General features: G+C 44.0%; 1 protein-coding gene and 1 long non-coding RNA gene across 14 annotated transcripts in view; one reads left to right on the forward strand and one right to left on the reverse strand.

Annotated features, from left to right (window-relative positions):
• LOC307226910 overlaps positions 1–22,255 on the reverse strand; it is a 90,594-nt gene extending 68,339 nt beyond the window's left edge. For both annotated transcript variants that reach the window (XR_013843685.1, XR_013843686.1), the window contains exon 1: positions 22,200–22,255. This is a non-coding gene — a long non-coding RNA (uncharacterized lncRNA). The remainder of the gene's footprint in view (positions 1–22,199) is intronic.
• MEF2C (myocyte enhancer factor 2C) overlaps positions 1–24,242 on the forward strand; it is a 173,783-nt gene that overhangs the window by 3,451 nt on the left and 146,090 nt on the right. For 9 of the 12 annotated variants that reach the window (XM_079995648.1, XM_079995647.1, XM_079995655.1 and 6 more), the window contains exon 2: positions 14,025–14,122. The gene's annotated coding sequence lies outside the window, so the exon portion shown is untranslated. Of the gene's footprint in view, positions 1–14,024; positions 14,123–21,004; positions 21,332–22,857; positions 23,449–24,242 lie in introns of those variants that run through there. The other 3 variants (XM_079995650.1, XM_079995651.1, XM_079995653.1) reach the window with 2 other exon arrangements.

A 24,242-nucleotide genomic window follows, 5' to 3' on the forward strand; every position in this document is an offset into this window, starting at 1 on the left:
GAGATTTCCACCAGGGGACTTCCACATAGATTGTGCCTATAGTTACTCTCTTCCTTCTTCCTCACACCCTTTTAAATAGCTTAAAACGGCTCATATGAGCCCCACAACATTGGGGTGGGGGGGTGGGGGCTAAATATACTCTGTTTCTCCAGATTCTCCAGATAGACCTTTTATTATTGATTCCATTTCTTTATGTAAAAACGACAACACCCAGCAATCTAGTTCACTTTTCTACTACTTCTTTGTCTTTACCAGTAAATTGTAAAACTTGACAAAGTTTTCTCTATGTATTGTCTCTAACTGTGACTCCCTGGAAGTGCAGAAGTTTTGTGTATGCTATTCCTTCTTCCAAACCTTCTTTCTTTCCCTTGCACTAGGGAAAACACATAATAGCTTTAATGAAATTAAGATAATGGACAAAACTGTTGAAATTATAATCTTGCACAATTGCCCTTGCATACATCTGTTTGCATATATATTTATTGATATTTCATTTTAAAAGGTAAGTGATACATCTGAAAAGCCAATCTGCAAACTGGTTTTCCTTTTGTGTGTGCGTTAGATGCAGTATTCCTGCAGTGTAAACCCAATGCTCCTCTTCCTAATCATTTAATTTAGAGCAGTCTTGAAAAGTACAAAAATATGGCCTAAGAACAAAATATTCTATCAGAATCGCTCAGGTACTACAGGACCACTTGAGTGGCAGATATAGTAAGTTATTCTTCCTGGAAGGAACTGTTACACACCAAGGGCAGTTGAATGAGTAGGAAATTGTTAAGTTCTTAGAATAAATTGTAGATCATATGAACCAATACTCTCAAAATCAGCCATGCTCCGATTGTGACTCCTCACTAATCCCTGAAATTAATTGAATACTTCCTTGACGTTGTCACATTCAGAGCTATTTGACCCCCTCCCCCTTTCCTCAATGTATTCTCATTCAATCATCTTGGGTGATTATCAAACACCACATTTTAATTCTACTCCAAGCCTGCAATAGATTATCCTTTTTGTATTTCAGTCATGGCCTTACAGTCCAGTTCCATACTATTGGAGATCCAGCAGCTTAGGGAACTTGCAAAACAGCATCACTTGCAAAATATCCATATAGCTGTCTCAAGACACTGGAAAAAAAATACAGTATAGGCGTATAAATGAAAAGAGTCTAATGTAGCATCAAACACAACTAAGAACCAAAATGTACTATGGTGAAAAGTGGCAGACTCTGTTCTTCTATCACTCTAGTATGTTATCTTGGAACATACTCCTCCAGAGTTAACACCAAAATGAAAGCTGCCCTCAAGTATCTGACAGGCTTTCATGAGAATGATGAAGCAGACTTGTTCTCTCTTGCTCCAAAGAGAAATTAGAAATTGATAGAAATCAGAGCTGGGTTAAATATTAGGAGGAACCTCCTAACAGTAGCAGCTGTTTGACAGTGTCTTTTCTAGAGGCCTGTCAGAAACATTGCAGCTGCACCCTGTATTGTAGATAATGCACCGAGCCGGGGGTTGAGCTAGGTGACGTCCGAAACTCCTTACCAACGCTAAAGTCCTGAAATCTTCCCTGATCAACACAGGTCACATCCACTCCATATGTTTAAAACACATTCATGCCACTTTTGCAGCCATGTCTTCCCCCCAAAAAATCGTGTGAATTGTAGTTTACCGTGCACAGAGGCACAATTCCCAGCACCTCTTAACAAACCACAGTTCGCTACAGGAGTTTTGGGAGAAAGCCAAGTGCTTTAAACATATGGTGTGGATATGATCATAGATATGGGCTGTGTTGCCCACATAACCAATTCAAAGATAGAATTCGAGATGGTAGAGAATCCCAGACAGTGAATCAAAGTTACGAGCCCAGAAAAAGGGGAATCCAAGATAGTGGGGTGAAACCCACATCTCACTGTAGTCCATGGAAAATCTCGCTTGTATTTCTGTGAATCATATCCACAGCATGCTCTGACTTGTTCTTATGATCAAACAAATTATTTACACAGCGGACCTTTATATAGGTGGGTTGTGGTTCTTTCTGTCTATTTATAAAAAGTTATATTTATTCGGGAGAGTGAAATTGCTAATTTTTTTACCAACTATATATCTAATAAAACTATTTAATACCGAATGTACTGTACTCCTTGTTTAACTCCTATTTACTAATTTGGCTGTCTTCCAAAACTCCTGGAAAAAAAAAAGACTGACCGTTTTTAATAGAATATAATGTATTTAGTTTCTGAGAAACTTGTTAGGTGTTGAAGTGTTTTAACTGATTTCACTCATATTCACAGCAATGCAAAGAGAAAGGACAATGAACAGATTAGAAAATCCATATGAATAAAGAAAGGTAGTTCAAATGCTAATGAACAAGCACCATTTAAAGTTTAAAAAGAATGTTTCTGATTGATAACTTAGTAATATTGTTATTGTAATCCCAAAACTACCTGTTTTAAAATAAAATAAAAAAATACTCTGGAGTGGCATTTTACATATGTTTCTGTATTAAGAGACAACTGCTGCTTTGTGGTGAATTTCAGGTTAAAGAAAGGAATCAAGCCCAAGACATTTTTGCTGGCCTAGCATTTAGATTTGTAGTACTGCAGATGAAGTGGGATCTCATTCCTGCAAGCCTGGCAAGGCAAGCTGGCTTTATCCTGCTTGTCAGAAAAGCCTTCAGCTCACTGCTTTGCTTTCCCAGTCCCAGTGCATCCACAGTTCCTACAGCCCATAGAATCCAACCTTGTTTTAAAACATCGTTTTAATACACTGAGTGCCATTTTATATTGCACTGCACTGGACTATCTCTCTTCCACACCCAGCTTGACTGCCTTCCTGTTTTTGAAAACCTCTCTATTCAGTGTTTGCTCTCACTCCCGAGAGCTTGTGTTTTGTCCACTGATAGTGCAGTGCTCTCTCTAGCAGGTTCACATGTTGTTTCATTGTTTCAGATGCTTACTGAAAAACAATATACTGTATACCAATACTGAAAGTTTTGTGGTTTGCAAAGCAATGGAACATAATGGTGAGGAGCATTTTGTTTTGTAGCTCATGCTGCTTTCATACTCCGGCAGCTGACTTTCAGGCTAGATTTTTTTTTATTATTTTTTTTAGATTAACCCCAAGGCTAAATATGCTATTGAACGAGGCTTGGACCCCACAGTGTACAAGTACAGCCATGCAGTGCTCTATGAGCATGTAAAGTGTGGGCTGGGCCTATATTGCATGCCTTCATTCCATGCCAGTCTCCTTTCAAATTCCACTCTTCTCTGAACATGGCAGCTGTGTGCTTAATCACATGACAAGGGAAGAGTGATATCATGTTCCCCAGTTAAGTACCAAAAGGCTGCAAAGCATGAGAAGCAGGATAATGAGCAGTGTGGGACTAACGTGGCATGAAGAGGATGCTTTTAGGGGCTTAATTGTGCCAGAGGCAGGCTCAAGATCTGTTTCCAGCACAAGGGCTTAACCCTGGAGAATATGAAGCCCAGTTTCCACTCTCAAACAGGACTCCCATTGCAACCACATTTGGGGAGAGATCACATAGCAATAGCATACCTCTTACCTAACGTTACAAAGTATTGTGAGACAGTTGAGAGACCACACCTCTCCACTCCACCCTGAGTTGCACGAAGGGCAAGTCTTCTGTATGTCCAGTCCCCTGTTCCTTGTATTTTTTTTTTTAAAAATATTTATTAAGATTTTTTAAATACAAAAGTGCAAAAATAATAAACAATATAACATGTATCATAACATATTTTCAAAGCTTCTTTGGACTCCCTCACGTCCCCCGCTCCCACTTGCATCATTGTAAAACTTTCCTCAGCAGTTTATCAACTTGTTTACATTCTTAAGTGAGAGTCCCATGGACTGCAAGAAGATCAAACCTCTCCATTCTGAAGGAAATCAGCCCTGAGTGCTCACTGGAAGGACAGATTGTATGTTGTTGCATACAGGAAAAAAGTTCTGTCCTTCTTTATCACCCTCTGGCCGACAATACCCAGGAGGAAGGCCTCTGGTTTCTTGGGGAAAGTATACTTAAATACCTTTTTCAGTTCGTTATAAATCATTTCCCAGAAAACCTTCACTCTAGGGCAAGTCCACCAGAGGTGAAAGAATGTTCCTTCAGCTTCTTTACACTTCCAACATTTATTATCAGACACATGGTATATCTTTGCAAGCTTGACTGGGGTCATGTACTATCTATATATCATTTTCATTACATTTTCCTTCAAAGCATTACATGCAGTGAAGTTCAACCCGGTGGTCCACAACCTTTCCCAGTCCTCAAACATAATGTTGTACCCAATATCCTGTGCCCACTTTATCATAGCCGATTTAACCATTTCATCTTGTGTGTTCCATTTTAACAGCAAGTTATACATTCTTGAAAGTACCTTAGTCTTAGGTTCTAACAGTTCTGTTTCCAATTTCGATTTCTCCACCTGGAACCCTAACTTTTTGTCATTTTTAAAAACTTCTTTAATCTGAGCGTAGTGTAACCAGTCTCGCACCTTATCCTTCATTTTCTCCAAACTCTGCAATTTCCAATTGTCTCCATCTTTTTCTAGTATTTCCCAATATTTTGGCCATTTGGCCTCCATATTGGGTTTTTTTGGGGCCTTAGCTTCCAGCGGTGAAAGCCACCTTGGAGTTTTATTTTCCAATAAGTCTTTATATTTTGTCCAGACATTAAACACTGCTTTTCTGACAATATGATTCTTAAAGGCCTTATTGATCTTAACCTTGTCATACCATAAGTATGCATGCCATCCAAAAGCATTGTTAAAACCTTCCAAATCCAGAACGTCAGTGTCCTCGAGAAGTAGCCAGTCTTTTAGCCAGCAGAAAGCTGCGGCCTCATAATACAACTTTAGGTCTGGCAGGGCAAAGCCCCCTCTTTCTTTCGCGTCAGTTAATATCTTAAACTTAATTCTGGGCTTTTTGCCCTGCCAGACAAACTTAGAGATGTCTCTCTGCCACTTCCGGAAGCACTCCGTCTTGTCCACAATCTGTAGTGTTTGAAACAAAAACAACATTTTTGGCAATACATTCATCTTAATAGCGGCAATTCGGCCTAACAAAGAAAGTTTCAATTTTGTCCAACTGTCTAAGTCTCTTTTAATTTCAGACCAACATTTTTCATAGTTATCCTTAAAAAGACTCAGATTTTTTGCTGTTATGTTTACCCCTAGGTACTTTACTTTTTTAACCACAGTTAGTTCTGTCTCTCTCTGAAACCGTTCCGACTCTGTATCTGTCAAATTTTTCCCCAACACCTTAGTTTTCTGTTTGTTTAATTTAAATCCCGCCACCCGACCAAAGTCTTAAATCAATTGTAACACTCTTTTCGTACTAGATTCTGGCTCCTGCAGAGTCAAAACTAGGTCATCTGCAAAAGCTTTAAGTTCCCCTGTTCCTTGTAATCCATTGATGAATATACTGCTTAATGCCAAAAGAGGATTCTAAGTGGTTTACAAGTATAAAAACCAGTGATGTATTCTATTGCCTTTTTCTCCTGCAAAAAAATATAGGCTGAGTGAGGATTTTTTTTGCCAGTCCATCTGATTTGGCTTTGGTGGCTTTTGCTGTTCTTGTTGGCCTTCTTGTATCGATTTGGGGACAGGGTTTATGTTCTGTAGGAACTGCCACAATTGGTGCTTTAGCATTGGGCAGCAAATCAGGGTTAGAGATATTAGCAACCCATTTGGGAGTCACCTTAAGGGCTTTGGGCTACTAGAAATAACTGTATCCCCCTCTGGGTCAAAGGTTAGTTGGGGTCTATTCTGCCTTCCACCATGTGGTTTTACCAAGCAGGAAGGTTGGATGCTGCATGTTGATGAGGAATTGCAGCACTAGACGTCATGTCCTCTTAATGTGAAACTGTCATAAGTTGGTAAGGGCTTTTTTCACCCAGCTCAGTACATCTGGTTTCTGGTGCCTTTTGCTTCATCTCCACCACAAGGATATGTAAAGAGAAGATAAAAGGCCTTCATCAGCAAGGGGCTATAGAGTCCCCCTGCATACCAGGGATTAGAGGGAAGAGCTTACAGATCAAATGCCAGTAGCTGGAAACTGCAGGAGGGGAAAATGCTTGGGTCTTGCATGCAGGCTTCCCAAAAGGACACTGGGCTAGATGGGCCATTGGCCTGATCCAGCAAAACTCTTCATATATACTTATATTCTTAGAGGTTGGTATTACCAGGTAGATTTGATCCTAAATATGTAGCTTTCTGGATCCTTATGATTTATCCAATGTATGCTTGCTTTGGGGATGCAGGTGGCGCTGTGGGTTAAAGCCTCAGCGCCTAGGACTTGCCGATCGAAAGGTCGGCGGTTCGAATCCCTGTGGCGGGGTGCGCTCCCGCTGCTCGGTCCCAGCGCCTGCCAACCTAGCAGTTCGAAAGCACCTCCGGGTGCAAGTAGATAAATAGGGACCGCTTACCAGCGGGAAGGTAAACGGCGTTTCCGTGTGCGGCTCTGGCTCGCCAGAGCAGCGATGTCACGCTGGCCACGTGACCCGGAAGTGTCTCCGGACAGCGCTGGCCCCTGGCCTCTTAAGTGAGATGGGCGCACAACCCCAGAGTCTGTCAAGACTGGCCCCTACGGGCAGGGGTACCTTTACCTTTACCTTTTTATGCTTGCTTTGATATTTGCCCTGACTAATAGCTCAGATGGGAGAGCATGAGATCTGAATCTCAAGGTTGTGGGTTTGAGCCCCACATTGGGCAAAAGATTCCCACATTGCACGGGGTTGAACAAGAATGGATAATCCTTGTGGTCCCTTCCAACTCTACAATTCTATGAGTCTACTGTGGTCAAAAAGAAAAGGTGATGACAAGACCTTGCATTAATGCACAATGAACATTATATAGTTTAGAAATATGTGATGTTGGGGTGGGGGGCAGATCCCATGTTTCATGCCTCATTCCCCAGTAGCACAGTTGGAGGCAGTATGTCTCTGAATACGAAGTGCTGGGATGCACAAGTGCTATAGTGTGTGTCTAGTGTGTGCTTGTGGCTAGCCATTGTGAGAAGAGCCTACTGGACCTAAATGGGTCTTTGCTCTGATCCAGGAGGGTTCTTCTTAATGTCATTATAGTGTATGTATTTTTTACTACTTGTTACTTTGTTACTTACTTTTTTACTGGCATGGAGGGAGGAGAGGTGCTTGTGGGATTTTAGTTGATTAATTTATGTTGCCTTGGGAGCCAAAATAACTCGATAGGTCTTCATTACCATGCAGCTTAACTTCTTTGCGACTGGCGAGAGAGAGCATCTGCTGCTCCACCCCAGGTACCAAAATGCCTTGGGCCATCCCTGTTCAGAGGGCATTCCCAAGCAGAGAATGAGGAGTTGTCTCAGAAATACGGCATCCTGACATCTCCCCACTTTCTGAAGGGCAGGGGCAAATGTGTGAGCCCTGGAGATCTTTTTTGTTTTCCAACCTTATACCTTATACATTTATACTCTTAAATGTAGACCAGCCTATCTCCCTAGGGAGTTCACAGCTGTTATGCTAACTGGTGTGTACGTGCCACCAGATGCTAATGCCAACTTGGCTTTGGGATGCCTGCAGAGCCTTATCAGCAGCCAGCAAGACAAGTATCCTGAAGCTGTGCACATCATTGCGGGAGACTTCAACCATGTTGAACTTAAAACAGTGCTCCCATCGCTCTATCAGCATGTGAAATGTCCCACAAGAGGGGACAAGACACTGGATAAAGTTTATTCGAATGTAAATCACGGCTATAGGGCTTTACAGTTGCCACATTTGGGCCAGTCCGACCATATGTCTCTGTTCCTGGTACCAGCATATATCCCACTCAGGAAACGGGCTCCCACAATATCAAGGACTGTTAAAATCTGGCCTGAAGGTGCTATTCACCAGCTGCAGGACTGTTTTGAGAGAACCAATTGGGATATTTTCGATCGTTCAGACCTGGAGGAGCACACGGCGGCAGTTCTGTGCTATATCAATCACTGCACAGACACTGTCACAGTAAATAAATCCATCCGGTTTTACCCCAATCAGAAACCCTGGATGAATAGAGAGGTCCAATGCCTGTTGCGGGAAAGAAACAGGGCTTTCAGGTCGGGCGAGGTGCAGCTTTACAGTGTGGCAAGAGCAAACTTGAAGAGGGGTATTCGACGGGCGAAACTGGATTATAGACAGAGGATTGAGGATAATTTAAGGAGCAACAACACAAGACAGATGTGGCAGGGGATTCAGCATATTACCAACTATAAACCTAACCTTGGTGCTGTCGACGGTGACCCTTTGCTGGCGGAGGAGCTTAACCTCTTCTTTGCTCGCTTCGAGAGGGAGCCACCTGAGACGTCGGTATTACAGCCACCAGCCCATAGGGGCCCCTCATTCACTGTAGAGGAGCACGAGGTGAGACAGGTATTGAGGATGGTGAATCCGAGGAAGGCTGCTGGACCTGATGGCATCACTGGAAAGGTGTTGAAGGGCTGTGCGGATCAGCTGGCGAGGGTCTTTACTAAGATCTTCAACAAGTCCTTACACCAGTCTATTGTCCCACCCTGCCTGAAGTCGTCAACTATTGTTCCTCTGCCTAAAAAACCCACAATCAGTAGTTTGAATGACTACAGACCAGTTGCACTGACTCCAATCATCATGAAGTGCTTTGAGAAACTGGTGCGCCGTCACATTATTTCCTGTCTTCCACCAATTTTTGACAACTACCAGTTTGCATACAGGGCAAATAGATCCACGGAAGACGCTATCACCACCACTCTCCATGCTGCTCTGTCCCATCTGGAGCAGCCGGGGAGTTATGTGAGGCTGCTGTTTGTGGATTTTAGCTCTGCTTTTAACACTATCCTCCCCCATAGACTGGTGTCCAAGCTAGAGGCGATTGGACTCTCCAACTCCACCTGTCTCTGGGTTTTGGATTTTTTGTCAGAACGTTCTCAGAGGGTTAGAGTAGGGTCACATATGTCCAAAGCCCTTAGCCTTAACACCGGCTCACCACAGGGTTGTGTGTTGAGTCCCCTGCTCTTTACTCTCTATACGTATGACTGTACAGCCATCTATTCCAGCAACAAAATCATCAAGTTTGCTGATGACACTACGGTGGTGGGGCTCATTTCAGGAGGGGATGAGTCCGCCTATCGGGACGAGGTGGAGCGGCTCTGTGTTTGGTGTGGAGAGAACAATCTGGCTCTTAATACAGCTAAGACCAAGGAATTGGTGATGGATTACAGGACAAAAAAGGCGGTCATTCAGCCCTTGTATATCAACGGGGAACGGGTGGAGAGGGTGGCGGAATTCAGGTTTTTGGGAGTGACTATCGATCAGGGCATGACTTGGAGCGCAAATACCACTGCTCTGGTGAAGAAGGCTCAGCAGAGAATTTATTTCCTCAGACTTTTAAAGAAGAACAATCTGAGTGAGAAACTGCTGGTGTCCTTCTACCGAGGCTCCATAGAGAGCATTCTCACATACTGTATTTGTGCTTGGTTCTCCAGTTGTACAGCTAGGGAGAAGAAGGTGCTCCAGAAGGTCATAACCACAGCCCAAAGGATTATTGGTCATCCTCTCCCATCTTTGGAAGAACTGTACGGTTCCCGTTGTCTTAGGAAAGCAAACAACATCCTGCAGGATGCATCTCACCCGGGATACAGTCTGTTTGCACTACTGCCTTCTGGCAGGAGATATAGAAACATCAAGTCAAGGACAAATAGACTGAAAAATAGTTTCTATCCAAGAGCTGTGGCCTTTTTGAATGCTGTAACTCGATAGTGTGACCTGGGAGTTTGATGGGTGTGGGTGTGGGTGTGGCTGGAATGTGGTTTGTTTGGTTGTTGTTGCTGTTTTGCTTTTGTTGTTTTTTTAAGGGATGACATCCAATTTCGTTGCACTGTGCAATGTTGCACTTGTGTAATGACAATAAAGAATCTATCTATCTATCTATCTATCTATACCCCACCTCATGTTCAAAAGAATCTCAAGTCAGCTTTTACAATACAAGACATAACACCCAAATAAAATGTATAAAACATGCCATGTTTCACTGCAAAAATGAAAACGTGTGGGAATGAGATCTTCTACTCTTCTAAAGCAACATGCCCTGAACTGGTGCCCTCCATTAAGTTTTGAACTACAACTCCCAGCACTGGGGCTGTTGAGAGCCCAAGACACCAGGTTGGGGAAGACTTTCCTACAAACCTGGCCACATTCCTGAAAAAATGATTTTGTTTAAGAACACACCTGAAACACAGAGAAGAGGATCGTCCTCATCACATATTTCTAAACTTCTTTTACACGTATGTATGAGATGACTCCCGATAGATCCCCAAACCTCCTGCCAAACAGAATCAACCCAGAGCACCCAGGGAGTTATCTTTTTGCTAGGAGATTCCCCCGCCTTTCGGATGTGGGTTTTTTCCATACCCCCCAAATCCTTGTTGCAGTTGGAAGAGGAGGATCTGATCTCTGCACCGTGGAGCGTCTGAGCTACTAACTGGCAGCCAAGCATCAAATCGCTTTGCAGCAGGAGGAAAATGAAGAGGGGCGGCGGGGTAGCACATCAATAAGGTCCGAATGGAGCGTTGGAAAAGTATGAAGCGCTCTCCTCGCTCCCCACCCCCGCACCCCCGTTGGTCGGTCCCAGTTTCTAGGGCTTCCTGCCAGCCGCGTGGCTTGGGCCGCACCAAAAAAAGACTGGGGGGGGGGTGAACGAGGGCATCCGGCAGACTGGACGCTCCTGGCCCATCGGCCCTTTGGGCTCCTCCCCGGCGATATCCAGGCGCAGGAGGCGGCATGGCGGCAGCCGGCATGAGACGGACGGAAAAGGAAGTCTTCCGGCGTAGCCGCCGTGGGGATCGCAGCCCCGTCCCGACGCGCCTCGTCGCCGCCTGCGCGGTTTTTCTGGCTGGGGAGCGGCGGGGGATGGAGGCGGTGAGCGGGTTGCAGGCGTCGGGCTGTGCGACCTCGTTGGCCCCTTTGAGGATCTCTCTCTTTCCTTCTTTCTGAACCTTCCCTGAGACCTGCGTAGGAAGGCAGAAGAAAGAGGGAGTCCTGACACATACCACCAGCTCCCACTTGGCATGAGAGGACTCAGTCAGCCTCCTTTTTATATAATGTATTTGTTTTAGTGTTTAACTTGCAAGCCACCTTGGGTTTCCTAACAGAAAGGCAGTATATAAATCCAGTCAATAAATACACTTTGAGGCCACAGGTTGACCCTCTTGGCTTTTCAAAACCTTGAGGTCCTTCTCCGTGAAGCCTCGCTCTGCTCCCTACCCCCTTGGCAAGGACAGTGACAGTGGCTCTCTTTTTTCTCCTCTGGAAAGTACATGAAGCTGAAGATGCAAAGTTGGAAGAGGGACACCGTGGCTGTACACACACGTCTGTTCGCCCAGCTCAAGCACACTCCCGCTTCTGGTTCGGGGAGAGGTGTGCGCATGATGTTTGCCAGAGCGATTTTGCAATTTCTTACGAAACGCCGCATTTCGACGCTTCCTCTGCCACCCCTTCTGAAACAAGTTTCGATCCAAATTGAGAAAAAGAACAGCCTAGCTGCATTTTAAGCTACTAAATGTGTGCACAGTCTAGTTCTCACTTCCTCTTTCAGCTGTATGGGCTTTTCAAAGCTCAGATTAACTCTTCTAAACCCTCCCTTGATCCCTTGGAGAAGTAAAGTTTGTGCGCTCACTTTTTCTGTTGAATGAGGGTGGGCTGATAAGAGGGAGTGACAGGTGACAAGACGTGGGGGGTGTCCATGGCACTCACACCAAAAATCCAAATGTGTTCTTGGGCCTGAAAAGGTTGGTGACCCCTAACTAAGAGTTTTTGCATGCCAGAGAATTCAGGAGACCACGTGAAAATGCCCACAACTCCCCCACAGTAGGTTTTGTGTATTGTGTGTACAACTGCATCAGAATGTAGAAGGAATACGTTAACCCGCAATCCTTTCTAGCAGCCTCCATTGTGGAGGAGGTAAAGTGTGAAAAGAACAAGCAAGCTGAACACAAGTCTGCAATGCAAAAGAAAAAATCAAGGCTGCAATTGTGGGCTTGTTGTTTATCTGTGACTAAGGTCCATGGACCATAGTAGGAATTGCTTCCAAGTAAACAACCCAAGACTCAAACTGGCTTAGACTCGATACAGTTAACAGGGTTCTGATGTAGATACAGACTATCAACACTTTGTTACATGGCTCCCCCATGATTTTGTGAGTTAGGAACATAGAAAGCTGCCTTATTTTGGTTAGACCTTTGATCCATCTAATTCAGTGTTGTCTATGCTGACTAGAAGTAGCTCTCCAAGCTTTCAGGCATGAGTTTTCCACAGCCCTACCTGCTAATGCTAAGGGTTGAACCTTGGATCTTCTGCATGGAAAATGTGTTCTACCACCAAGTTATGGCAACAACCTAGAATAAAACATTCGCACACATAATTCAGTTAGTGATGCATTGTATATCAAATGCTGTGTGTGCGCGCATGCACATGCATGTGTGCATGCGTTTTCACCCTCCTTGCTTCCTTCAGAAGTTCCAGTGAGGCCGTTTTATGGGGGCATTTTTTCTGTGAGAGACTTAAGGCCCCTCTTGTAGCAAACTTTATTTACAAAATATACAGGAGAAGCAGCAGTAAAAGTCACCAAGCAACACCCGTCCATCTTCCCAACGTCCTTTACCAGCTACAAACCTCTTAGCAACCACTTCTAGTAACCTCAGCCTCAGATTTCTGTTTTCCCCTTTTTGCTTATATTCAAACACACACATCCAACAACAACAAAACCCTATATCTCTCAGTGTCTGCCTAGGCTGGTTGGGTATGATAAACTCCAGTGAATTAGGGTAGCCAATAACATGGGAGTAGCCAGGATTTATTTTGGGAGGGGGGCACAGAACTGAGTTATATGTGATGCAATTGGTTGGTTAGTTAAGTATTTTTATTTATTTACTTAATTTAGGGGGCCTGGCTGCACGTATGGCCAATTGTCCTCAAAGCCATTAATCAGGAGACCCTCTTTCCACCATCAGATGTCAGGTTGGAGAGGTCCTTTAGCATGATCAAGAAGAATGACTATATCTACACCACTAGGAACTAGAATTACTTTGAATCACAGCCCTTACAAAGCTTTAAAAAAATCCAAAAACCCACCCGTGTTCCAAGCTAAGATGGTAGCTCTGTTGTGATGTATTGACTCTGAAAGGTTGTCCACATAAGACTCTTGTGCTTCTTGTTCAGCACCTTAACATACAACTAGAATGTAGGTAGAAGTACTTTGGGGTGTGTAGCACCATGTTGACCAAATATATTCTCAAGGGACTGTATCCAATGTTGGTCAAATTCAGAACAGACCCATTAAAATTTGTGATCAGGTCTAACTTAGGTACCGTAATTTCAATGGGACTCATCTGAGTGGTGGTCTTTCCATTAAACATGCCACCAGCACTGCTATCATGATCCCTCTGATTTAATATATCTATTGAAGATGAAATAGCTGTAAAGTTATGGAGCTCCCTCCTACTGGAGCTACAATTGGCCTGCCCAATACTGTAATGTTTTTCTAACACATTTATTTACTCTGTCGTTTGAAGTTGAGGCAATAGTTTCAAGTCTCTGGGACTGTTCTATGCTGTCAGATTACTTTATTTTAATGCTATTTTAATATTATCATTTTGTTTTATTGTATGGTTTTATATTATGTTGTATACTGCCCTTAAGATGAAGGGTTGTCTAGAAATAACAGCAACAATCAGTATAAAGCATCTCACATAATATGCCAGTTTGCATTTATTTCAGTCTAGCGTTCCAGATTTGGTGTGGTTCACTATTATGATAATTCAGCATCTTGGATAATTTAAACAGTATTTACTCAAAATACTCAATCTTAGTTGCTTGTTAATACGTAGTTTCTAAGTGATATCAACCAGTTTGCCTAAAGCTTTACAGGAACTGTTGTCTTCAAGAATTTTCATATTATTTGCTTCACGAATAGAGATCTGCATTTTAATAATGTCTTACTGTTCTGCTTTTAAACATTCAAGGTGCCGACTAAGAGTTGTAAACTGTGAAGTAACTACTATGGAACAGCTTAAGTAAAGCACTGAAGGTGGATGAATTTGAAATACAGAGGGTGTATGTGGTGAGTGTTTCATATTTTAATTCCCTGCCTCCTGCAAGATCATTCAATATTACAAAAAGCTCTATTTATTGCTTCCTTTTTCAGATTTAGGGCTCAAGCTAAACTCTGCAGTTGTGTGTACTAAAAGGTATACGGATGACAAAGCTTCTCCCTAATCACTACTTATTGTACATTATATCGTTTTAGCCATGGCATGCCACGGTATTTAATATACATGTGTCACCCTTTCAGCTCCTACCTTTGAAAATATATTTTACAATTAATTCATTCCACAAGAAATTATATACATTTTCATTCTCCCCTACGGATTGTGAAATATTTAAATTACCCTCCTGGAATCTACATCCTATTATAACGAGATTTTGGGAATTTATATGTTATGGGCAATTATAAAAGCAATATGGATTGAAAGAATATTCTGAATGATTGGAGAACAAATACAGTATTGTTGAATAAAATCTTGTGGGGTAGATCAATCTATAGCCTTGGTTCCTCTCAGGGTGGGTTGCTGTGGCAACCGCCCCAGCTTACATATATATATATATATTCCCCTAAAGCTTGTTTCAAGAGCTGTACCCAGCATGGGCCAAGCTTAAAAGCAGACAGATGTAGAAAGAAGTGCTTTCGTGAACTACTCTTTCAAGACAGGACTGTGGTAGAGAGGCACACAGGAAGGCATGGGGTGGGGCTGAACTATGAACAGAAATTGGAACCCAAGTCACCCAGGGTTAGGATGTATAAACTCTGGGGTATTCAGATGTGACTCTGGCACTCTGTAATTTAATTGTCGCTTTTGCAATGTAAATTGGCAGCACTGTTTCTTCTGAAGAAATAAACATTTGACTATCACTCCAAATTGAAGAAGGGAGGGGGGACTTGGATAATTACTGAAAGGGGATGTTAACTGAGCTCACCATGAAATAATCATACTTGTAAGGGAAAGAGACACTTGGCTGCACCTCAGCCCGTGGTAAGGGTATGGAAGGGTTGATTACTCCAATAATTACACCTCCTGTTGTGCATTTTTCCCCCTGTGTGTTTTGTTTAATTCAGATGTAAGTTTCAGGTGGAAGGCTGGGAAATGGTGCAAGATTTTCTGTTTCCTGTTGCCAGCAGGCCTAGGCCTAACAGGAACCCTTAATCTTACCTTCCTGGAAGAAATCCAACAGGGATTTGCTGCCAATTATTGGCTGTTTGTAACACATGTTTTTAAAATAATGGTCTGGAGGTGATGGTGTTTCAGTGTAAATTATATTGAATGCTAAATGACACAGGAAGATTCTTCAGGTGTTGTAAGAACTATTTTTATTTGAAGCCTAAAAATATTCTCTACTGAGTTTCAAGAATGAAGGAAACAATTTGACTTCTATACTGCTTGTCTATGAAGTACTGAGCCACTTTTTTTTTTTAAAGGGGAGGTGTCCTATTCATTGCTTTGGGCATCTTTGCTCTGACTGAAAAATAATGTTGGCACAAACCACTGAGTATCAGTCCCCAGGATAAGGTCATGTCTATTTAAAAACTGGGCCCTAATAACCTAAATATGTAGACGATGCACAGGACATATGAAGCCACTGCATATATTTCTTTCAGTGGTGTCATTCTCTGATTTTGGGCTATTGAGCCAAAGTAGTGCTGACCTTTGCCCTGTCAAGCTGAGAGCCTTGCCTTTGAGACATTTCAACACTTTGCAGCAGCCTCCCCCCAAAGAAATGCAAGAAATTATAGAATTTTGCTCACTACACTTGGGTTGGCTTCATATAATTCCCCCTCCCCTTATTTCACCCTCTCCCAAGTGATTTTGTGTTTTGTGTTTAGCAACATACCAAGATGACAGACACTGTTGCGTTTTGTCACCCCTTGTCCAAGAGACAACCATCTTGGTGCATATAATTTCCTGCATTTTTTTCAAAGCCCCCAGCTTTGCTTTGAATAATTTCAGACCAGTTTGGGCTATGTGAACATACAGTTCCTGGGTTACCATAGTTAAGGATTTTCCAATGTATTTCTTTCTCTGTCTAAACAGCAGCTGATAGCCTGTAGATTGAATTTTGATCACCCTATTTTTGTGCGCAAAAAATAGACACTTTGAACAAGTAATAGCTTCTCTAGATACCATACCATAGATACCATCAAGATATCTATGAAAGCCAGTTCCTAAATCCCATCTCAGAGCCACTACCAGACTGTTTCTATTCTGTGGATAAGAATTCAGTTGCAGATCTGCAAATTCACTTTGCGAAATGAAAGTGGATTTAGCCTTCTTGCACAGCAAATCTACTTCCCCCCAAAATTGGACATTTTCAGTAAAGAAAATGACTGGAAAGTATGAGGAAAAAATATTTTGATACAAAGTTGTATAGACTCCCCACAAACAAATCAGGATGAGTGTGCAACAAACAGCCAACATTGTACAACCTCCCCGCAAACTTTGTGAAGAGAAATCGGGATGAATGCTCAATAGGTCACCTGGAAGCAAGTTTTGTCCTACTGAGCACTCTACTGCCCTTCTAGCACATGCTAGAAATCTGAAATGACAAAGAAATTGTGGGGACCGTAGATTTTTGTTTGTAGTCAGATTCATTACTGAACTCTATATGAAGTCAGGTTATGGTAGGCTCATAGGTCTCTGTTTCTCTATGCGTATGACTTCTTTCCTTGGGGGCAAACTGGCTTTAAGGGTCAGGTGGTGCTGCAACTTATGAAAGAGAAGTTTTCTCTCCATGGAAGAGCCAAGCCTCCATTCATGCCTTGCTTGTCTCCTTGGAGACAACCAGGGTGTGAAGGGACAGATGGGCCTGTGAGAGTGAAAGAAGGAGTGTTCTCTCTCCTAGTGCAGGCTGATGACTCTGAAAAGAATTGAGCCATACCCCATGACCATGCAGCCGCTCCTCCCGCAAGCAATGGGTAAAAGCAATGTTTCTCTCACTTCTAATTTCTCCGGTCTTAATTTCATTGTTGTTGTTGCTTTGGAGAATGAAGTCCTCATGAAAATTCATAAGCATTTCACTATGAATATCTCCTAATATACAATTTCCCCTTATGTACATATTTTTGCAAAAAAAAAGCTTTCCTGTAATATAATACAATTTTTAATGCTATTTTCACTAATATGTGCATGTTTATTTACAAAGCTGGTGCATCATGGTCCTCTATCCAATTTATGGGGCTGTGAGGTTAGACAACATTATGTGTTCGCTTCTTCTTCTGTGACTTTGAACAGCCAGGTATCTTGAAAGGAATTCTTGGTGTTACTGCAATTCAAGACGGATCCTACAAAAAGTTACATGATCTACCTTAAAGCCCGCAGTCCAGATCCAAAGGGACCACCTAAACCTGAAAGCTGAGGAGAAAACGATGTGCACATTTCATCAAACCTTTAAGCACTTTGAAGCTCCATTGATTTCAAAAGGAGAGATTAACTCTCCCATTGAAATCAACGCAGGTTAGCAGAAGTTTCTCCCTGCATTTGGACTTTTTGATGGCTGCAACAGCAAGTAGTTATTTCCATATGTGAAACAGCCATCACAAATCAAACACCATCTCACACCATGTCAAGCACAATGATTTTCAAGTGAGGCAGCTCACCACAATCAGTGGCAACTCACTGTGTGATGCATTATTGAGTGGTGTGCATTCATACATGCATGTGTCAGGAATGTGGCTGCATAGTGACGAAGTGATATACAGTCAATGAGCAAATTGTGCAGGGGTTCCATTCTTGGACCCCATGCGTGTTAGTGGAGAACGTATAAGCACACCCCACCCCATTCTGCTCTGCCCCTGTTCCACCCTTTCAGTGACGTGTTTTCTGACGTTTTCAGTCATTTCTGGGTTTGGTGCTGTGCACACATGTGCTTTTATGCATCTTTTGGATACATCTTAAGCGGCCATTGCCAGTATTGTGAATTTCCCCTAGAGCTTGGTCCCAATAATAGGTATACATTGAATCTTGAAACTACAGAGGAGTTATAGTGTATCAACCTTCATAGTGCATTGCAGCATGTCATCTGTCTGGATTTTTCCTGTTGTCTACACCATTATCACGTTAAAGGTGTTTGTTTTGTTTGTCACTGTGGAAGAAAGAGCAGGGTTGGTGCTGAAAAGAAATGCTAGTGCTGTATGACTGAATGTGTGGCAGTTATCAACAGGCTCACATTGTCCTGGATACTATTTGATGCTGTGGATTTCAATCCTGAACAGTTTCTACATTGTTTCAAAACCAGTTCCTGTTCAAAATGTAATTTAAAAAATCCCAAATACTGAACAATGGTAAAATTGCTCCTCAGCCATTTATGGTGTGCCTCTTATACCCATGACAGAGATGTGTCTGCCTGTTGAAATACTAGAATATCAAGTCTTTCCAATAACACATGGATCAGTGAAGCAATAAAACAATATCATGTTGCTCTTAATTTACAGTCTTACCTTGTATTGTGTGCTATGATAATTGTCACTATGATGTGCAAGAGTTTTGTCTTTGGTGTTCAATGGGAACCTGGAGGTTCCTTCTCCAGGCAATAAAAAGAAGTTATTCTACATTTTCTGGTCTTTATGCCCTCAACTCTGGAAGTTCACAGGTCATTTATTTATTTATTTATTTATTTATTTATTTATTTAAAAATTCATTTATAAAGTTCAATATGTCTGCATACATATACTCTGAATATGTAATAAACCATTCTTTTGTGGTGCATCCAAACTGATAGGCGCTTGACCATATGAGATGGCATCATCATCATCCATTCCTCCATCACAAAAGAGGAGTCATGCCATGGCCAGATTGTTGGATGTGGACATGAGAACGTTAAGTTTAAATCTGCCCAGCACCATCATTGTGCAGTGCTTGAATAAAGCTTCCCTTTAGCAAAAAAAAAAAAAAAAAAAGTGCAGTATCTGATGGGAGTGGTAGCAATTGTAGAAGAATGGCTGAAACTGGATTCTCTCTGAAACAAAGTCGTGTGCTTCATAGACACCTCCTGCTCCCTTCCTGTTCAGCTATAGATTCCTTAGTCTATCTTTTCCTTATGCTACTATCTATAGTGTCATCTGTGTGCCAGGTGCTGGACAAAACACTGAAGTCTGGTCGAGAGGACTTGGCAGTATTTAAATTACGTAATATGTATAAAAGGTGTGATCAGAACTTAGAACTTATCTTAAACATTCCCATCACGGTGATATACCAAACAATGTAAGGATTCAGATATCATACAAAATGCTGGAAAGTTCACTCTTCAGTGGCATAAATCCTAACACCCAGAAAATAATGCTCAAGCAGCAGCAAATTATGTTGAATTGGTAAGTGGGCAGAGCAATCATAGGTGGTAGAGGACTCTGTGGCAGAGAAACTGCAACTTTATATAAGTTCTGCCAGCAAGGGGTGTGTGTGTGTGTGTGTAGGAGACGGGTTTTCCATTCCCAAGACCCACCACTGTTCAGCCTTCCAAATTTCTCCCTCCCGATGACACTGATATTCTATTTTTGGGAGCGTGTTCAGTGAATGAGAGGGCCTTGGATCCAGCATGCTTGAACACCCTGTTTCTGGCCTTGCTCCTTTCAGAGTTACTACTGGTAAACTCTGACAGCAGCAGAACCTGGTCCCACACCCAGAAAGCCTCTGTCTGCAGAGAGGGAGGTCTACACCACCCAACAGCTTCTTAGCCACCCTTGCAGGGAACAGAAGTTCAGTCCCTTATTCCATATAAATAATTAGATATCTTTCCATTCCTTTTCTTTTTAAAGAAAGCCACTGAATTCCAAAGTACAGATACTTTTCCTTTTCTTTTGGCAATAGGGATATTTAATTAAATATATACTTTTATGTTTCTGTTAAAAAAAAAATACAAGTGGCTGCATTGGTTCATGGGGTTGGGGGAATCTAAAAGTTAGCAATATGGTGATATGCACAGTAGGAGAAATGTAAATGTCTCCACGTACTGAGCAAGCTTCAAAGTACTCCAGCACTCTTCTTCAGATGGGTTGTTAAACAACAAGCAGAAAAAGAGAGGAGGAAAGAAAAAAGATGGTCTTGGGCATCTTAAAAAAATAAAAATCTCTCCATTTGCCCACATTCTGTTTTTTGTTTTGCTTTACATCCAGCCTGAAGAAGCATTCTGTGGAACTTCAAAGCTTGCTCTCTGTTGTGTGACATTTCAGTTGGTCTTAATTAAAAGGATTATCCTGCTCTTGATTTTGGATTTAACCTTGTTTTCAGGGCCTCTTCAGGTTGTGAAGTGGTGTGAATGTTTAAGCAATATTCATATAGCTGAATATTCATGGTGAGAGGTGAGGCTGCAGGGAACCAGGCAGAGGGCCATTTTGGTAGTCACTCTTGCCCCGTGGAACACCCTCCCAGCAGATGTCAAACAGATAAGCTGCTATGTGATTTTTGAAAGACATCTGAAGGCAGCCCTGCACAGGGGATTTCTTAGTGTTTGATGCTATATTGTGTTTTTACTGTTTTTTGTTGGGAGCCGCCCAGAGTGGCTGGGGCAACCAAGACAGATGGGCAGAATAAGAATAATAAGAATAATAAGAATAATACATGCTCCATGCCCTTAATTTATCACCTCTGTAAAAGTCATGTTTTATTCTGCATTTGAACGCAATGAACACCTTTCCTCTATCCTCCCCCCCCCCCCCCGCAATGAAAACACAAGCGTCCACGTACAGATCAGAAGGCAAGTGCCAAAACTACGACGAATCCAGAAAGCAGACCGTCGTGGAGTTTCACAAGTGATCTATCGCCCTAGAGAAACAAGGAGGAAGGTCAGCAAGTCAGCCTGTCCCCTTTCCGAGAGCGGCCACTTTAGGGCCCAGGGAGCGCTTCTTGGCCGCGCTGCGGTCGCCAGGCACAGGGGCAAGGTTGCTCTCAAGCTCTTCCCGGGCAATGCTCTCGCAGAGCTGAGCTGGTGAGCTGGCACAGCGGAGTTTGCGAAGGCCAAGTGAGGATCTGTTCAGACGGGGCACCAAGGAACGCGAGCTGCTGCCAGACGAGCGAGCACGCCGAGGCTTCTCTGAGACCCGGGCAAGGAAGGGAAGGAACCGTTATTTTATCTTCCAGCCACCCCGACCCAGCTGCCCTACTGGCAAAGCCTGGCGAGTTTTATCTGGCTTTCCCCCCCCCTCCCCAAATCGTAGGAGCATCCCGCTTGTTCCCCCGGAGCCCGCGCGCCTGTTTCCTGTGCAGTTTGTTTGGAGACGTCCCGGGTAAGTGAAGTCCCGCTAGAGCGGGGAGACGGAAAAGCCGCCCGAGTTTGGGAAGTGGGGCTGCTCCACTTGGCGAGAGCGGAGCGGAGGGTCCGCGAGGAAGGCGCAGCAGAGGTGGAGGGAGGAGGGGGGCAGAGGAAAGGTCAGCGCGCTGCGAGAAACAGCAGCCTGCCTCTCGCCTCCCACCCCGGCTGGGCGAAGGCTTTCGGGCAGAGCAATGTTTTCAGAGCACGTTGGAAAGTTAGGCTGGCTGGACAGCGTGGAGCGAGCGCTGCCGCCTCCAATGTCGACGAGATGGTGCTGCCGCCGCTAGCGGCGGACTTTCCCTTGCAGTGCAAGCGGGACTCCCTCTGCTGCTTCCTCCGAGAAGCTAGCCGCTCCTCCGATCTGCTATCCCGTTAAGCCGGAGGGCTCGGATCGGAGCCCATCCGGACACTCACCTCGCGTTTATCTGCCGGTCGAGTCCCTGCTTTAGCCTCATCTGTCGTTATTGACCTCAATGGGCAAACGAAGACGCCACGCTTCCTAAGCATTTAAGCAGCTCCCCCACCCCAGCTCCGTCCCCTCGCCCTCCTGGCTCCACATCTATCCCATCCCAGCCAGCCAACCCACCGACCACCGGTTTAAAAAAGAAGTGTTGCCGCTGGGGACCTCCGGGCGCCCTCCTTCCTTCCTTCCTTTCCTCCCTTTCCTTTCCTCCCTCCCTCCCTCTTAACTTCCCAATCCACGCGCGCCTGGGGAGCTGCCGGGGTTGCCTCTGGCCGAGACCACTTCGCTGGCCTAGACGACTCCAACCACGATCTCGCGCGCCCTCTCCTCTTCGCCCCCACCCGCCCCTGTCCAATATCTTCTGGGGGCACAGACAGACCTGATCAGGAGGGGGACCGGCATCTGCCGGGCGGTGTTCTTCGCCTCTCTGCCGCGCGATCGCTTTGCTCGTGAATAATAATAATAGTAATAATAATAATAGGGATTGTCATCAAAGCTTGTTCCGTGGCATATGCCAAGTCCTTCGACTCCCCATATCCACTAACTAAGACGTTCTCTCCCCCCCCCCCACTATTGCGCGCGCGCGCGCTCTCCCTGCCCCCCCCCCCCCTCCCGTGGTAAAAAACTAAAATTAGCAAAATGTCAGGCATGGCAAGATTGATTCAGCCAAGATGCAATTATCATTTAAAAAGTGCTTGATTGAGGTGCCTGATGTTGGGTGATTTATTCTGCATACCATATACATAATTAAAGTAGGGTAGTGGAGTAATTTATCAATCTCGTTGAGACTAGAGAGGGGCGAGAGAGAAAGAGAGAGCGAGAGCGCTTTGCCATCGCCTCTTCCTCCCCTTCTAGACTCCTAGCTGGTCTCTCGCCTCACTCTCACTGTGTTTGTTTTATTAAAACGCTTTCGGGATGTGATCCCGCCCCCTTTTTTCAAGAGTGAAACTGATTATTTCTCCAGCTCGGCAGGAGAGAGTCATTCGTTTGGGATTGTGGGAGAGAGAGGGGAGAAGAAGAGGAGGAGGAGGAAGAAGAAGGGAGGAGGAGGAGAGGAGGAGGAGGAGGGAGGACACAAGCAAGAGAAGCTTCGCCGGGCGTGTAGTTGTGAAGCTTCCTTTCCCTGCCTCTGCCTCTCTCTCTCTCTCTCTCTCTCTCTCTCCTCCATCCGTGATGTTACAAAGCCTGTGAGCTGTTCTTTTCCCCCACTCGCCTCCTGTCACTTCCTTCCTAGACGCTCTCAGGACGATTCCTGCTTACTTTTAATCCGGCCAGCAGCACGGGCACTTTCGCCTCCTGAATCCTCAGATACACACACACATACGCCGCCACCATCGCCAGAGAGCTGCTGGCTGCTCATTGGATTGCTTTGCAAGGTTGTGTGGTGCGCGCGTGTGCGTTGCGCGCGCGCGTATGTGCGGTTAAAGGAGGCTGCATGTTGAACCAGGTGGTGAACATCTTACAAGGCTGGAAGAACTAACGGCTCCCCCCACCCCTGTTTCCTCCTCCTCCTCCTCCTCCTTCTCCCCACCACTCTCCTCGGTCTCTTGTCTCTTCTTCTCCCTCGGTTGCTCCCAAGAAGGGGGAAATATCTCAAGGACTAGCCTGATCATCCAGCCCTTTGCAATGTAAGTACACGTGCGATTTCATCGCGAAGTAGCATAGACTTGCTCCTTCAGCCCCTCGTGGAGGCATTGCAATGTTTTGTATGGCAGGAGGCTTAGCATGTACTGGGAACATGCGTGGCGCAGACATAGCGTAATCGGGTGGCTTTAAAGTAACTTTGCACTCAAACCCAGCATAGTTAAAAGTTGCAGAGAAATTGTGTCTCTTCTCTCCCCCCCCTCCCCATCCTCCATCAGCTGCATGAGTATTTAAACTTTCATGAAGTTAGTTCACGTCATTGGTGTGTTTTGATATTGTGAAGTGCACTCAGGTTTGTTTGTCTGACCTTGGAGTACTTGCCCTGCGAGTTATCAAACAGTGCAGTGAAGAAATAAACTGGCATAAGTGCAAATGGCCTTTTCAACTCGGCTGTGTGCAGCACGTCACTTTTGTTTTAATGCCTCGGTTTTCGACACAGCATCCCTCCCAGAGCATCTTTTTCATTTGCACACTTTGCTTTGAGATGGGGGAATCTGGGAGATCCGAATGGGGAAAGGTCTCTCTCTCTCTCTCTCTCTCTCTCCAGCCTTTCCAACTTTAGCTGTAAGTTAAGCAAAGCTAGATTGCTCCCTGGCAAGCTGTCTAACTTCATTATTTATCTAATTTTCACCCGGTTTTAGTTTTGTGTGGAGGAGGAAGGGAAATCTATAGAAGATAGTTTTTCATTATTTGAAAATAGTTATATTTTGGAGTAGCTCAATAGACTTGACTCCGGAGATCATGTGAGAATAGTGTTACTTTAATAATGCTGTTTGTC

The sequence above is a fragment of the Podarcis cretensis genome, assembly GCF_951804945.1.
Source record: "Podarcis cretensis genome assembly, chromosome: 11".
NCBI classification, from domain to species: Eukaryota; Metazoa; Chordata; class Lepidosauria; order Squamata; family Lacertidae; genus Podarcis; species Podarcis cretensis.